At 41.1% G+C, this 16,168-nt stretch overlaps 1 protein-coding gene across 1 annotated transcript in view; it reads left to right on the forward strand.

Moving 5' to 3' along the window:
* The window catches only part of CCDC102B (coiled-coil domain containing 102B), a 143,452-nt gene that overhangs the window by 72,518 nt on the left and 54,766 nt on the right, over positions 1 to 16,168 (forward strand). The window lies entirely within an intron of this gene.

A 16,168-nucleotide genomic window follows, 5' to 3' on the forward strand; every position in this document is an offset into this window, starting at 1 on the left:
AGTTTGTGTCTCTTTCAGGAAAGCACGTTTCTTGAAAACCACACATTTCTTTTCTTTGCGATTACGTTAAGTGTCTCAGGGTAGGGACAGCAGTGGCTTTTGGGCACAGATACTTGGAACAAAAGCTGTGGATCTGAGACTCCACAATCTGTGTCTACCACCTCACCAGTCCCTGGGTTGGTGAAAGAGTTTTCAGGAAGGGTTTGATGATGCTGGGGAGGCCAGGGAGGGGACATGCCCAGCAGAAGTTCACGTGCTGTTGAACTGAGGGAAGCGCAGAAAAGGAGTCATGGGGTCTCCTGAATTAACCTGCTAACTGTTCCCCTGAAGGACCTGGCCTTTGTGTCTGGCTGGTGTAGTGAGGGGAATTGCCGCGTTCTGACCTTTCCCAGTTGCTTCAGCCTTCGACCCCGTTGTTCCTCTCTGTGCAGATGCATTTGCACTGAAATTAGAGCACCTTTCTGGGTGGTTGTAGAGACTCTACCCATCAATTTAGACTATTATGGGCACACGCTGATCATCTGGCTTAGTATCTTTAATTATCAAGCCTGTGTCAAATCATTATTCTGGAAGTTCTCTGTTAGCATCCTCTGCAAAATACCATATTTTGCCGTGTATAATGTGTACCCATGTTTTTGTTCTACCTGTTGTATGTAATTATTATATGCATGGTATGTGATCATTACACCCATGTATAATGCATGTCCTTACTTTTCCCTCAAAAATTTGGGCAAAAACGTGTGCATTATACACAGCAAATATGGTACTTGTTGATTACTTATTTACCTAAGAGTGACTACCTTTTTTTCTGTGTCTTTATCTCTTTTTATTCCAAACATTCTGCACTATAGTCAGCATTTGCCTCACCATAGAAACAGTTCTTTTTATTGGGAGACAGCCTGAAAATAAATGTCCCCCTCAAGTAGAACATGGACAGGGTGGACGACACCATTTGTGTAGGAATATGTCCCATCATTTTATTTGCCATATGCACACTATGGAAATACATATATACACAAATGTTACATTTCCCCCCTTTTACACACACAGACATGTAGAGCTACATATGCATAAGATATGTGTAACAACATGGCAGGCCAAATCTTGATAAATCCAAGATGATAAAGATAATTAGGAAGTTCCCATCTTTTTATTAGAGTAATGATCTGGTCACCTGAGGTCAGAAGATGTAAAATCTATACATAAACTTCTGTTTGATTGTGACAAAACTCAAAGTTAAATACTTTTGGTGATTCACATACATCGTGGCTTATTAAGCCCCTTGGGTGGTCGTCATCTGGGGGCCCCTAACACTTATGTACCTGGCTTCTACTTCAGGTGCATTGATTTTTCTCTAGGGTCACCTGCACCCCAAAGCTCAGGCCACATCCCATGCGTAGGGTTGGTACCACCTCTCCATCCAGGCTGCTTAAGTGCTCCATGTGTAGCTAAGGAAAACATTCAGGTTTTCTGGACATACACACTAGTAAGGGCAAGGAACCACACTGGAGACAGTTAAGTGTAAAGAGGCTTAGACTTTTCAGAGACATATTTTCTCATCTGTTAACATGGAACCTGAGAAAATATAGATTTAGAGCCATCAAGGGCATCTTCCCACCACATGGTAGGACGAGAGGGAGCTGAAGCCCGCGGAGGGACCCAGACCAGGAGACGTCACGGGGCTCTGGGCTAGACACAGCCTGCAGAGGACAGCCTGGGATTTCCTGTTCTTCGTGTTTAGGAGTTTTCTTCTTCATTTAAGAAAATCTGAGTAGAGTCTCCAGTGAATTCCAATAAATCAAAAGAGTTGAGATATTAATAGCAAATGTATTCTTTACAAAAAAGCAGCTTTTAAAGGAAAATATAGTTTAAGTAAATGAAAAAATAAACTTAGTCTCAAGAAACAAACGGAATTGATCTCTCAGTCTATTAAGCATTATTAGGGTAGGCAAGTGGCGTTTAGCTTTTACCTACCGAGTGCGAATTTTCCATAAAATAGAAAAGGGAAAGGCACGACCCACCTACACAGGTGTGGTTGATAGTGCATGTGGGTTATGCGTAGATTTTTTTTTTCAAATCTGAGTTGGAGAAAACTAGTCCCTAATGTATTTTATAGCTTTATTTGCAGAGATGTATTGCATGATATATATTACTTATAAATGTAATAATATTAAATAATTTCTTCAAGCGTAAGTTCCCGACGCCTAGTATGTTTAAAGTGGTACTGAAATGAGTTCATTCAGCTCCTGTATAAACATTTGGAAGGGATACGTACAGGAGAAGAGGGAGTGAAGATTTTCTTACATTAACCACATTCTTCTGACCCGAAATTCAGGCTTCTCTAGGGCAACACCTGAGAGAGATAAATGTAGCTTTCTTATCTATTTTTACCGGTGCTGAGTTGAAAAACATTGGCTTTCTCACAAACTCTACCAGGCCTATTTCAGTAATTAATTATAAAAAATTGGAAACCCAGAAGCAGCATTTCAGTGTCTAGAAAAAACATTCACTCTGTTGCAGTAGTGATTATACAGGGATTTATGGAGAATCCCTGTACATGTTCCATCCCTACATCTTACTGCATTCTGATCCAAAGAAAGGAAAATGGAAAGTCTCTGTTCAATTAAACATAAAATAAAATAAAAACAAAATAAACCCCCCAAGCCACACACCACACACTATTTTTGGTCCCCCATTCTGTCCTGTTTTAATAAGAACCTAGGGAATTTGACTCCCAAGATAATTTTGCCAGGTCTCTAACTTCTGTCTGTGAGCACAGTAAATGCACATTTTATATCTGTAATAAAATACCACACACACGAGGCCAAGTGTGGACGATGCTGAAATAATACACAGTAGTCAGCTACCCTTAACTGAGCACTCAGCACGTCCAGGGCCTGTGGCAGGTGTGACGCAGTCTTGCCCGACCGTGTAAGGTCCGTGGATAGTAGAATATTTCCTTCGTTCCCACTTTACAGCTGAAAACCCTGGGCTCCTGTGAGGTTAAGTAGCGCGCCCCAAAGAAAAAGAAGCAGGTTGGCAGTGAACAGTGAAGACAGGCACCTCCCTGTGAACCAGAATTCAAGGGCTGGACCTGACCTTGGTAACAGAACTGCATTAAGCCGGCTGTCTTGATGGCCCCGGAGAATGAATGCTGGCGCACACGTAGCGCCAGCAGCTCGCAGAGCGCGCATCCTGGGACCGGATTTGCCTGCGTTTGCAGGGAGGTGCTCAGGATAATGAATATCTGGGTCCGAGGGGGATGCTTCTAATTGACTAACCATGACAAGGGACCTCGGGCTGCAGCAGCACAGCTTGCCGTTCGTCCCAGTGCCACCTTCACAGAGTGTTCCCTGTGTCCCCTGTTTACCTCTGTAGGTGCGGCGTTACCAAGGAACTCTCCCAGGAGTGAAATTGCTGAGCGGTGTGTTTTACTAAAATGAGCCTTCCCTTCTGGTGCAGTCTCTGACTCCGCCCCTCTCTCCCTGTCCCTCTAACACTGAGCTGAGCTATTTCTCCCGAATCACTCCTCACCATTCCCTTATTCAACTAGATGTGGTTGGAGCTGTCAATCAAAGTGCAGCATCCAGGTACTGGCTGGGCCCACAATTTTTTAAGATGGAAAGAAAATTTCCATGTGAGGGGAAGCAGGTGGATCAACTGACTACCTATCTCCCATTCCGTTGTCCCCTTACTTTGAGTCCCCTGCCATCCACAGGCTGCCCATGCTGGTCCTCAATCTCGGGCTTGGGTCAAGCACTGGAGAAATACATTATTCTCTGACATCCTACTATGCCCATGAGTATGGTGTTGCAGTGAGCGGCCAGAGGCACCCAGAGGGCTCATTAAAGCAGAGATGGCTGGTCCTGACCCCAGATGCATGGACTGCATAGGTCTGGTGGGGCCTGACAACTGGCATTTCCAACCAGTCCCAGGTGATGTCCATGCTGCTGGTCTGAGGCCACACACTAGGAGCCACTACCATGTACTAAGGCGGGCAAAAAGGGAAGCACGGAAAAATCAGGAATAACAAATGGTCATTTTGACAGTTCTCCTGGGGAGAAGCATCCCGTTCAGTCCTTCCATGTTATCCGTGTACAGCCTCTCTGAGAGAACCAGATAACGCCCACCGGTCCTCAACCCTAGCTTCAGATGAAAATCACTGGGAGAGATTATCAAGAAATACTCATACCGCTGCCTGGAGAGTCCGATGAAATCAGCTGGGCCTGCTGTTTTAATGCCGCCCTGACCCCACCCCATGCCCAGGGTGGATTACCGCCACCAGCCCAGAAGGAGTGGTCCAGAAGTGGAAGCCCCACTTTACAAGCACCCAGCAACCACCCTCTCGTTTGTAAGTCCTAGGTGCCCTTTCATGGCCTTCTCTTGCCGTGGCCCTAAGATCCAAGTTTCTCCAGCTGAGGTGCATGCCACCTTCATTCTGCACTGAGAAAGTGTCTTCCCTAAATGGTGACTTCAAAAGGAGACCCTGCCCCCTGCTCAGGGCTTAGCTAATCTGAGAGCATGTAACCATTTTGACATTCATTATGTCAAAATTCCAACCCACAAATCCCCAAAGTAGAACTTAGGAAAAGGATATCATGCCTACACCAAAAAGACAGTTCATGAGCCAGGAGCACTCAAACCAGCGAAAGGAGGCTCAGGTATACATTGTTACGAAGCAGCTTATAGAGTGAGGAGACAGTGACTGCTCATTGTTCACAGTGATGGTCGAATTGTAATATTCCTGAAGGATAGAGAATTAGGTAGTGGTTCCCTCCTATCACTTTGGGGGGACAGTGCCAGCTCTGCATTTGATTTCCAGAGGCACAAGCAAGATGTGAGCCAGGTCAAATTAGCCTTGCCAAATAAGCTACATTAAGCTTTGTTTGTATGACTAAATTGGTTTTGTCTGCTCGGGGAATTTCTGAGGCTAGTCTCTATTTGCTTTTGATTCTGATGATTACTATGCCTCAGCCGTCAGAATGCCCATAAGCAGGGGCATTGGGAAGGGACTTGCAGATGGGAAGCGCGAAGGGACTTGCAGATGGGAAGCGCAGGACGCCAGTCTCCTCCTCTCTCCGAACCTCTCCTGAGGTGAGTTTCAGTTTCCTCTGGGTGTTTCTCCCTCATTTGGGTTACGTTTTGGTCCTTGTCACACCCTCCAGTGGACAAGGGAGCACCAGGTTATGTTCTCATATGATGATGTACTGGACCCCAAAGCCCCTCCCTTTGGTAACGTTGGTACCATGTCCCTGTTCTTACTTTACGAGCCCCTACTATATGGCAGTGCGTTGCCAGGGACAGCATCGATTACTGCAGCTTAAATTTATAGTGTTTATGTTGGTTACTGGTTCAGATAAGCAGCATGGATTTTTTCCATGATCATCTTTTTATTTTTTCAATTCCAGTTCACATTCAATATTATTTTGTGTTAGTTTCAGGTGTACAGCATGGCGGTCAGACAATCAAATGCTTCACAAAGTTCTCCCCCGATATTTCCAGGACCCACCTGGCCCCATACATGGTTATTATTCCGTTGTTGACTACATTTTCCACGCTGTACTTTACATCCCCACGACTGTTCTGTCACTACGAACTTGTACTTCTCAGTCCCTCACCTCCTTCATCCGGTGACCCAACCCCTCGCTCCTCTGGCAATCAGTCTGTTCTCTGTATCTATGAGACTGTTTCTGTTTTGTTTGATTCTTAAAAAGTGGGAGGAAGGAAAAAACTGAGCTATATGTGTCTGGAAGATATTGCCCTGGTCCATACACATACCTGTCAATTTGCATGCCCTACCTTGAAGCACACAGGTGAATGATTAAATCAGGGAGCCCATTTGAGGGGACAGGTATCAGCTCCACTAGTTCGCTTGTTTGGGGTAGTGTATCACCTCTACAAAAAGTACAAAGCTTTATTTTAAAAGATGGGATTGATAAAACACCAACTTCTTATTAACATTTTGCTTTTAATAAACAAATCCTTCAAGATAGAAATATTCTGGTTGATATTACATTAATAAATTAATTTTAGAGTTTTCTTTGATGGGAATAATATGTTGCCAAATATTGTTAAAATTAGATGAAAAATCAGGATGAAAAGAAAGAAAGCCGAGGTGGATATATTATATTTTCTGCTAACATTTGTTGAGAAAGGCAGTATAGGAAAATTTCATGATCTTTTCAAAGTTGGGCATTATAACAATGGCTGTATAACAATATAGATTATTTAAAACATATAAAGGCTAGAAAAGTTTCAAAATCTAACCTGGAAAGATGACTACGAGAAAGTATAAATATATTTTTAGAATTCTAAACTTTTTAAACAAATATGACTCCATATTTAAATTTTTTGTGCTTCTGCTTTTTAAAATGTCTTTTACTTCTTTAGACCAGCCATGCTGACTGAGACTTTGAGATCAAATACCTATAAGTATTTATAAAACATGCATTGGGGCAAAATAGATTTTAAACTTTCTATTCTTTCTTTGACTTGCTCGTGGTATCTAATGATGTAAATTTAGAGAAACAGTATAATTTTAAAGGCGACAGGAGCTAAAGCAAATACAATGCTCTATTTAGAGCAAGTACAATAGATATCATTGTTCAACTGAGTTGAAGATAGTAGAAGCCTGAGTGTATTTCACAGACATCAAAAGTCATGAGCCTGGCAGGCAGTGTGAAAATGGTTCCATAATGGCTTCCTGTCATTCAGTCTCATCATGCGAGGACTACCTGGGCACCTGCGAGAACAGGCCACGGCATGGTATTGGTGAGAGCTTCCGGGGCGGAAGCCAGGCTGCGGTGAAATAGGAACCGACTGAAGTGGGAGGGGAGGAAAAGGGAGAACCTAGGAGAGATTACCTTAAAACCTTAAGATATTTGATTGTGGGAGTTAAAAACAGAGAAATAAAATAAAAGATATATTGGGCAGAGGGGTGACTTTATTATTAGAGACATGAGCCCTTTAGTTTTTTGTCCAGGAGCGCTTCTGTCATTGCCTTTTTTTTTTGACATTTTATTTACTTTTTAATTGTACTTTTCCCACTACCATTTAGCCCCCCTATGCCCCTTCCACTCCCACCCACGCGCTTCCCAATCACCACACTGGAGACACAAACCTTTTTAACGCTGACGAGCACATGGGTAGGGTTGGAAAGAACGGGGCAGAAAAGAGCTAGTGGCCCAAATGTTCCGAGCACGGATGGACGTGTTGGCTGTGACAGGGCAATGTCACCTCCCTGTTGCACTGGGTTGGGTGGAAGACCACATGTGTGAGGATGCAGGGATCTTTGTCTGCCAAGAGGAAGATGCATACTTTCCTGGGCACGTGGATTTTGGATGGAGGGCAACAGTGGGGAACTGGAGGGCAAGGAAGTAGGTGGGGGCTGTGCCTTGGTGTCTGCGCAGGTCAGCCAGAGGAGCGGGACTGTGTGCTCCATGAATTGGTTAGGATTTTAAAGAGACAGATTTTAAATCGCCAGTACCAAATGTTAGTAATTACAAAGACACATATTTTTTCACACGGATAAATCACATGAAAGGACATTAAAGATGCAATGTCAATTTTTTTGGATTGGAGTAGTTTTATACAGTTGAGCAGAAAATGTGGTCCTACAGAGGCCTTTCCTCTCTGCAATTCCACACAGCTGGGTGTCAAAGCTAGGAAACCATTCCATCCGTCAGTGTTTCAGTTTTGACCAAATGGCTGGAAAGGCTATGGAAAGTTTTCTACCAGAAAAGGAACAGTTTTCTCCTTCTGCTGAGTTTTCCAGTAGGCTGCCTTTGCACTGGTTGTCCTGAGGTTAGAAAGTGGCTTTTAAGGAAGACCCTGCCGGTGGACTCTGACGCTTCAGTTTGCCCTCTGCCGGGCAGGGCGCCAGCACACCCGAGCCTGCTAAGCCTTAAAAACGGTGCAACATTTAAGTCGGAATGGCCACTGAAATTCTTCCTTCCATCCTGCTGAAAAATTTCTGGAAGTTAACGGGTCTATTTCATTGACTTAATTTGATTTGAAATTTTCAAATATCAACCATCTCCAGGGTCTCTTAGTATTTGAGAGAACGAGTTTCTGATAATCGATGAAATTTTCTTGGGTCTTATCTTTTTTAGACACCATAGAGGCGGAGTATATGGAACATAATTTGGCTACTGAAAAGGAACAAATTGTTTGTGTGTGCGTGTGTGTGTGATAGATCTAGAATCAACAAATTCATCCTATAATCACTATTTTATGGTAAAATTTATTACTATAATGACAACACAGCCCTACCGGTATAGAGAATAACTATTGCCTTCTATACCAGCATTAGTTTTCTGTGTGTTTTTCACTTTGTTTTTCTTTCATTTTTCCTCTAAAATCAGAAGGTTCATAGGAATGAATTTTGATAATTACAGGCCTTGCTGGAAAGGTCTATAAGTAAACATAGGGCAAGACAATCTCTAAGGGACCCAGACACTTTGGTGAATAATTTTACGGTATATAAGTATGCAGGGTGGATAACTGCATTTTTATAGGTTATTTTTTATCACAGGTATTCTCGGGATACTAGTTATGGCATATTTCCCTGACTCCTCTAGTAGTAAAATATATGATAAGTTGATGCATCATTAATAGCAGACATCACAAGGAAAAGAATCCATGAATCCATGAATGGCAGTGTTGTGGGGCAGTGATGGGCAGTGGTGACCGGCCGTCATGTCTGTTGCATGAGGTCGTGCAGGTGGATTCTGCAGAGGTCGCGTGAAGCAGGGCTGAACTGAGGACATGCTGTGTTCCTTGTGTCGTGGGCTCTGGTCTTCTGCTCTGTGTCTGTGGGGGAGTCACTGTTTCAATCTATATGGAGGTGTCACGTGAGCTTCCTGCTGTCCCTGGCAAATTGTGTAAGCAAAGGGTCCAAATCTTAGCACTGACAGAGGGATTTCCTCTGAAAATCTCCAGGAATCAGCATTTTGGATATCCCACAAATGGCTTTTTGATGAAATTGAGGCTATTGTATTATTAAAGCCGAGTTAAGGTGCAACGTCAAGACATCGGCAGAAAACCCGAGATCCCCATGACAATTTTGTACACAGAGACACGCGCAGACATTTATGTTAAATGAACACGTGGTTTATTTGAAAAGTTCCCTTCATTTCCACTGCTAGAGAACCCCTCAATTATTCCGATTTTACTTTATACGTTGATGAGTTAGTTATCTACACTTCAGTAGTTCAGACACCTTAAAATTAAAAGCAGGTTTTAAATTTGTTGTTGAGAGTATCAGTTTGCTAAGTCATAATACAAATTCTTGGTTAGAGATTTGTCTTGTGCTCATTTTAATACGATACCACTTTTGTGTATTTGGATAGTCAAAGAATCACTTTTATTGAAGTTTGGTTCCCTGTGTGGCACATGCTAGTAAGTTGAATTTTTTTCACCTTCATGAAAGCCAAACTAGATGAATTGGGAAATCTACCTCCCCTCTCTTCCAAAAAAAATCATAAAATTATCATTATTGACAGAAATTTAACATGACTTTCAGCTGCTTATATATGTGAAAAATGAGAACAATTGGAGGAAGACAACAGAGAAATTTAATTGTTGAAAGTAATAAGAATTTATATTACCTAATTAAATATATCAGAGGGTAATTTGTATTCAGGCAGCATTCCTTGTGTTCATAATCATACAATTTAATTTAAAATTTTAAAATAATTATGTTATTTTGTATTATATAATTACATGAAGTGTTACATTCATTTTAGATTTCAAAATTAATTAATGCAAATGTGAACTTGGAGTCATCTAAGTTTATTTCATTTTAATAAGCTCCTGTATTTTTATGGAGACATGAAAGTGGACTATTTGTACTGTAGAGTATTTTGACTATGATGCTTTGTACAATGTGTATAAAGTAAAAAATATCTGGCTATTGGACAGCCTATGAAATGGAACAGTTTCCTAGAGTGACAGCTCTGAGGACGGTGAGGTTAAAGAAGTGACGGTGCAGTAATTAAACCCCTCATTCCCACACTTTGATGATTGTTTTGGAGGGAGTTCTGTGATTGTATAAATAAACTAATAGCCTGATGACATTGTGGTCAGACTTGATCTTTTAAAGGGAAATATCATCTGTAAATCACTCTTGTATTACCTCGAGATGTTTTGTTTTGTGTAGTAAGGACTTTACACTTTGCTATTGACTTTGCCAACTATTGCATTCTTTAGCTAAGCAGGCAAAACATGTCACTAAATTTTATATAAATACATTTTGACCTGGCAATTCCACTGCTAGGATCATACCCTAAGAATCCTGAAACACCAATTCAAAAGAACCTATGCACCCCAATGTTCATAGCAGCACAATTTACAATAGCCAAGTGCTGGAAGAAAGCTAAGTGCCCATCAGTAAATGAGTGGATCAAAAAACTGGTACATTTACAGAATGGAATTCTATGCAGTAGACAGAAAGAAGGAGATCCTACCCTTCACAGCAGCATGGATGGAACTGGAGAGCATTATGCTAAGTGAAATAAACCAGGCGGTGAGGGACAAATACCATATGATCTCACCTTTAACCAGAACATAATCAACAAAACAAACAAGCAAGCAAAATATAGCCAGAGACATTGAAATAAAGAACCAACTGACAGTACCCAGAGCGGAGGTGGGAGGGGATAACAGGGCAAAAAGTGGAAAGGGTCATCAAGGAAGATGTATAAAGGACATGGACAAAGACAAAGTGGGGTAGGATCCAGGGTGGAAGGTGGGGATGGCTGGGGTGGGGGGGAGGAGTGGGGAGGTAATGGAGACAACTGTACTTGAACAACAATAAAAAAAGAGGGGACAAAATACATTCATATCACTTAGGACAGGCTAAACTGCTATTAACATATTGGACCCAAAACGTGTAATGGTTCCACACCTTGGAATTTATGCTGAGCTCACACAGACATCATACAGACATCTAACTTGGTCCCTGAGACCTTCCCTTCTATCATTTCGTGATTTCCGGGGCATGCATTCTCAAACGGGCCATGTCAGCCAAAGGGGTGACATAGTTTTATAGGGTATGGGGGTGAGAACAACTTTAGATATTACAGCAGTGTGGTGGTCTGAGGAAAGGCCACAGTGTGTAAACAGATATACAGTATACCTACGGGATGGAAATTTTGTGGGGAACGGGAATTAGGAAAAAATAAAAATATCTAAAAAGGCTCCTTAGTGAAGGTATTAACAGGGGAGAGGGCTTGATTAAGCACTATCCTGGGACCTTGCTCTTGTTTCTTTGCTTCTGACAGAAAACGTATGTGTAGGAGGGCTTTACGACCGAGCAGGGGAGTGTCCTGAAATGTTCTCATCCCTAACCATTTATCTACATGGAGTCACTTGACTGCTGCTAACTGCAGGGGGCGTAGGGAAATGCCGTCTAGCCAGGTGTCTGGGAATAAGACAAAGACACTCTGTTGAACAGCTAGAGATCTTTAAATTCCAGCACAGACATGTGTACCTGTCACAGAGTGCATGTGCAGGAAATCTCCCCTGAGCTGTTTGCTGAGCTGATGGACTGGACGAATGACCTTCTAAGATAACTCAGATACCAGTGTGGGATCTTTTCAGTGGATGTTTGGCCAATTCTGGAAACTTGAGCCTATTTGACTTCTATGAGATTCTTTCTTCGTGTGGGTACTACATAATCTTCCAGTATTTCTGTGAGTCTAGTCTAGGCTTTTGCTGTGTCTCTGCATTCTATATGATATTTTGACATTTAAATATGAACTTATATAAAAAAGCTTTATTACTAATCTAGAAACATCTCAAATTTTTAAAAATTGCTTTTTGAACAATTATTTGTGTAGACATATAATTTATTTTGAATTGAAAAGCAATACTTTATAACACTCAAATAACAAAAATTTCTATAGCCAGTATAGTTTTGGACTGTTGATTTGGAGAAGATTATCGATAAAGATGCCTGAACTACCTTAAAATGCAATCCATACATATAATTAATTTCAGTGTATTTGTTGGATTAGTATTTTTTATTGAGCTTGTTGGGGTGATATTAGTTTGTAAAACCATACAGGTTTTTTTGTTTGTTTGTTTGTTTTTAACCATACAGGTTTTAAATGTACAACTCGGTAATGTATCATTGGCCCACTGCACTGGTCGTCCATTGCCCCAGGCTGAGTCTGTTTCTGGCCCCATTTCCCCCCCTCTTCGCCCACCTCCACCTACTCCAGCCTACCCTCCACCCCACTTTCCATCTGGCTTTCACCATACTGTCGTCTGTGTATCATATATGTTTTTCTCTTAATCCCTTCACCTTCGTAACACAATCTTCTGAAAAAAGTTCTAGAGACTGATGCTATTCTTTAAAAAAAAAAAATGCTTAGTTCAGGATTAGATTGGATGAAGTAGGGCTTGGAGAGGAAAGAATTAGTTCTGTTATAAGAAACAACAACCCTTTGTAGACCTGCCCTCATCATGAATCACGCAGGTCATCAAACCACTGTCCCTTTCCTCCTCCGAGAATGGAGGGCCTTCCGTAGGGGGGCCTTCGTAACCCTTCCAGTTCCCAACGAACAATGCAGAAAGGTTCCTCTCTTTCTGAATCTCCTTTCTGCTCTTGGATGACAACACAGGAAGTTCAATATCCACCAGGCACCTTGAAAACAGGCACCGAGTCTTATCTGGTGAACTGGGTATCCATTTTCAATGTTTTCAGTTGAAAATATAGTGAAGTCAACCCAATGCACTTGATAGAAAGATTCATGGAAGGAAAAATATTGTATCTCCCCTGTGTAATGTGTCTTGATTTTAACTACACTGGACGTTAAGCATTTGTATTTTTCTTCTCTCTCAGTGGTGTGTGGCCTACTTAAGGAGAGGATAAAGTCATTAATCATGCCTCTTACTGTAAAACAGACCCCTAAACTTGCTCATTCTGAAAAAGGTTCCTTACTATTTGTTCAAATAACTGGACAGTCATAGTGGAGTGAGCTCTACAGGCATGAAATGACTCTGTAGACATGAAATTTAAAAGCCAGAAAGCAATTTCAATTTCCATTGCAGATGTCTTGATTTTCTGGGAACAATTTTTTTTTGAAAGTCAGTAGTATTTCAACGTTAAGAGTCTGTACTTACTGACTTACAAACTTTCTGATATAATAAAAATGCATATTATTACATTGATTTTTAACTGACTATCCTAACTGTTGTATCACTGGGCCTGCATTATCCATATCTTCGTGCAAACAATCTCGTTGTCACATCTGAAACTTTTATTGATGCCTAGTTTGGCACTTTTTTCTGGCTCTACACTATTGCTACTCTGCCAATGTGTGCCAAACACTTTCCTATTTACTAATAGCTATTATAAAGTACAGTTTGGGGAGGAAATGTATTTTGTTTTTTTGTAACTTCATTTAACAATTTGGGGCCCTGGCTGGTGTGGCTCAGTGGATTGAGTGCCATCCTGCGAACCAAAGGGTTGTTGGTTCAATTCCCAGTCAGGGCAAATGCCTGGGTTATGGCCAGGTTCTCAATAGGGGGTGCGTTAGAGGCAACCACACATTGATGTTTCTCTCCCTCTTTCCTTCCCTTCCCTTCTCTCTGAAAATAAACAAGCAAATTTTTTAAAGTAAAAAAACAATACAAAAATTTGAACACAAGAGATAGAGGTTTTGAAATGTACACAGTAATGAAAGTTGCCATTCATTTGACAGAGTACTGAGTACCTGCCATTGAATTAGTGCGTTACATAGATCCATTCATCTGGTACTGATCATATTAACAACCACGAGGTCAGTATTGGCATCACATCTCACGAACATAAGATGTGAGGACTAGCAAGGTTAGGAAAACTCTCCAGGGTCACAAAGCTTATCATGAACAAAGCAAAATTTTGAAAGTAATCTTTATTTATCCACCCACATTTGGGATAGAGAACCACTAACTTCTTTTTGTGTGTGTGGTGATTGCAGAGGTCAGGGGAGGAGGGTGTAAGGGGGATAAATGGTAAAGGAAAAAATCACAATAAAAAAACAAAACAAAACAAACAAATGAATACTCCAATAACTTCTTATGGCCAATTTAATTTCCCAATTAACTAATGCTCATAGAAAAGTTAGCCATGTAGTTTATTTGACCTGACTTTGTTTTGCTGGCTGGCAGAGTATTTTATAGTTTGTTGATTTCCTGTAGATAATGGATTGAAATGGTTTTAATAGTGCTGGTTACTGAAGCATGTTCTGTCAATGGGACCTGAGGTATCCCTCGTAAATGGCATGGGAAAGCTCCTGTCGAACAGTAGTAAAGCAATTTGTCCTTATTTATTCCCAAGGAGCATAGCCACCCTTTGTTCCTGTGATGGGGTCCTTTAAGGATAGGGCTTTTACACATCGACATTGTCATCGTGGCCTGTTATCGCTGATAGCACTGCGTTTTGGGATCCAGTTTATTACAACAATTGACCTTGCACACTTCGGACATGGGGGAAAAGCATTTTGAAAGACGAACTTCTCTAAAATAATCGATTTTCGTTCAGCTTCTCAAACATACATTGTGTGTATTTGTTTTCCTATTTTGTTCTTTTCCAATACGTTTCTTTGAATTTTTGGTTTAGTGCCTTAGTTGTGTTTAAATATCCTTTGCTGCTCAGCACTCCGTAGATTTTCTGTAGCTTTATTATGTTTCATATTCCAAAATAATAGCAAAAGAAAAATCAGGATATATTGGAGTGGAACTGAAGCTCACCCAGAGCTCTCCTGCAGACAAAACCACTCTTAGTCTTGTTCTGTATGCTTTTAGGCCTTTTCTGTGCTTTTGCATATAAATTATCTCTCACGTACACATGCACATTCTCAAAGACCTATGGAGTATAGCCTCTGCTTTCTGCTTGGCTACACGTACCCATATTCATGTCCGTGCATCTGTATCATTATACTTGGTTTATCCACACACATGTATATATTGGGTTGGCCAAAGAGTTCATTTAGTTTGTTCCATACAACGGCTCTAGTAGTGCTCAGTTTTTAACTTCATTTGAACCAATTTTGTCAGATTGTACTGAGACAGCTGTCGTAACAGCATGCATTTAAAAAAAAAAAACATCAAAATTGGTGAATTTTTGTGCAGCCATTTCAATATTGAAGATGGAAGAAAATACACAACCTTTTGGGTATATTATGCTTTATTTTTTCAAGAAAGGTGAAAATACAACTGAAATGCAAAAAAAAAAAATTTGTGCAGTATATGGAGAAGGCACTGTGACTGATAGAATGTGTCAAAAGTGGTTTGCAAAGTTTCTTGGTACTATTGACATTTTGGCCAAATAATTGTTTGCTGTGGGGCTGTCCCGTGCATTGGAAGATGTTTAGCAGCACCTCTGGCCTCTCCCCACTAGAAGCCAATAGCAGGAGATAGCCAACATATTCAAAATATCCACAGCAATAAAGGTATTGGTGAAAATGAAAAATGTATCTTTTATTTTATGGGAAAAACCACATGGACTTTTTGGCCAACCCAATATATAAACATAAATTGATCTTATGTCTTTATTTTTAATATCACTTGAAATAACTTTCTGTCATCCTAATCTATAAATTACAGAACATGTATAGCCAAGTACTTTAGGAGAATTCTCCATCTTCACATAATTGATTAAAACCAGGTATTTCTGATTATATGAAACATGGCAACATTGCATTTTGGGTGTGCTGGTTCCCAAGCTCTGAGAGTAAAATCGTTGTCTAACTACTGGAAAATAAAGATTTCCATTTCACATCGAACTGCCCGATCACATGCCATTTCCATGAAAATGGTGATATTCCGTGGCTGGAATCACGCTTCAGTGGTGTGTTCCTGTATATTATTACAATAATAATTCCCAGCGGATGTGTCATGGACCTGCAAAGGTCTTACAAGTACGAGATGCAGGATTTTTATGGGAATGGCGAATTGGGTTTGTAACGCACGGGTGGGGACAAACGTCACAGTGTCATGTAACTGTGGTGTGAAAACGCCCTGACGTTAACTCAGAACACTTACAGTGAGCATGGGTGTGACATGTTCATGTAGAGAAAAGCATTTGTTTCTCCATGAACTTGGGGTGATCTCTTCCTGCGTCACCCCAGAGAAGGAGGAGTGTGGGTGGCCTCCGGTTCCTAGAACAGCTGTCTCATCT

This window comes from Desmodus rotundus, chromosome 10 (genome assembly GCF_022682495.2).
Source record: "Desmodus rotundus isolate HL8 chromosome 10, HLdesRot8A.1, whole genome shotgun sequence".
NCBI classification, from domain to species: domain Eukaryota; kingdom Metazoa; phylum Chordata; class Mammalia; order Chiroptera; family Phyllostomidae; genus Desmodus; species Desmodus rotundus.